Raw genomic sequence first — 1,257 nt, forward strand, 5'->3', positions numbered from 1 at the left:
CTAGATGGACCTTTGGTCTGACCCAGTATGGCATTCATATGTTCTTATTTTCAGTAAGTGATTCAGGAAAGATGCCTCTGCACTCCTGAACACCAGGAGAAAACTTTAAGTCCCTTTATGAGCAAAGATCCAGAGCAGCCTGTTCTGTATCTGTTTGGTCCTCACCCCGTATATGATGGGGTTCAGCATGAGGGGCACCAGGAGGTACATATTGGCAATGAGAACATGGAAATGTGGGGCCACATTGTGGCCAAATCGGTGTGTCAGGATGGAGAAGAGACTGGGGATGTAAAAGGCTAAGATGACACAGAGGTGGGAGACGCAGGTCCCAAAAGTCTTGAGTCAGGCATCCTTTGTGGTGAGGCCTATGATAACCCTGAGAATTTGAGTATAGGACACAGCAATAAAAAACACATCCAGACCTGCGGTGAAGAATACCAAAGACAGGCCATAGTAATTACTGGCACTAATGTCAGCACAGGCCAACTTGACCACAGCTATGTGATCGCAGTAGGTATGGGGGATGATGCTGGTTCTGTAATAGGGGCACCGCCACACCAGGAAGGGATTGGGTAATACGAGTAAGCTCCTGCGTAGTACTACAGTGAGACTGATTTTGGCCACCATGGGGTTGTCAGGGTGGTGGAATGTCTCAGGGGATCGCAGATGGCTACATACCTATCCAAAGCCATGGCCACAAAGATCCCAGATTTCATTGCTGAGAAGCAATGAAGTACATCTGCATGAGACAGGCACTGAAACTGATCTCCCTAGAATTGAGCCAGAAGATGCTCAGTGTTTTGGGAACAGTGGTCTTGGACAGGACCAGGTCGGTGACGGCCAGCATGCAGAGGAAATAGTACATGGGCCCATGGAGGCTCGGCTCTATCCCCACAATGAACAGGATGGTGAAGTTCCCCAAGATGGCTATGGCGTACATGGTGAAGAAGGGGATGGAGATCCAGACATGGGCCATTTCCAGGCCAGGAATTCCCAGTAGGATGAAGGTGGAGGGGTTGTTGAAGTCAGTTGTGTTGGAATCTGACATGGAGTAGGGGAGAAGGTGTCCAACTCTGAGGCAGAACGGTGTCTCCTGCATGTACTGTATGTTCCCCTGATTTCCTGTATGTGCCCATGCTCTAGGGTGATGGTCGCAGTACAAATGCCTGAATGAAGAGACAATGTTAATATGAGACACTGCATGTGCTACTGGAAACTGTTCTCGTGGGACAAACAGATTGGTCACTCTTCATACAC

At 48.9% G+C, this 1,257-nt stretch overlaps 1 pseudogene; it reads right to left on the bottom strand.

Annotated features, from left to right (window-relative positions):
• Positions 1 to 342: 342 nt before the first annotated feature.
• Positions 343 to 1,012, bottom strand: LOC115643632 (annotated as a pseudogene).
• Positions 1,013 to 1,257: the final 245 nt, after the last annotated feature.

Source organism: Gopherus evgoodei, unplaced genomic scaffold (assembly GCF_007399415.2).
Source record: "Gopherus evgoodei ecotype Sinaloan lineage unplaced genomic scaffold, rGopEvg1_v1.p scaffold_65_arrow_ctg1, whole genome shotgun sequence".
In the NCBI taxonomy this organism is placed as follows: Eukaryota; Metazoa; Chordata; order Testudines; family Testudinidae; genus Gopherus; species Gopherus evgoodei.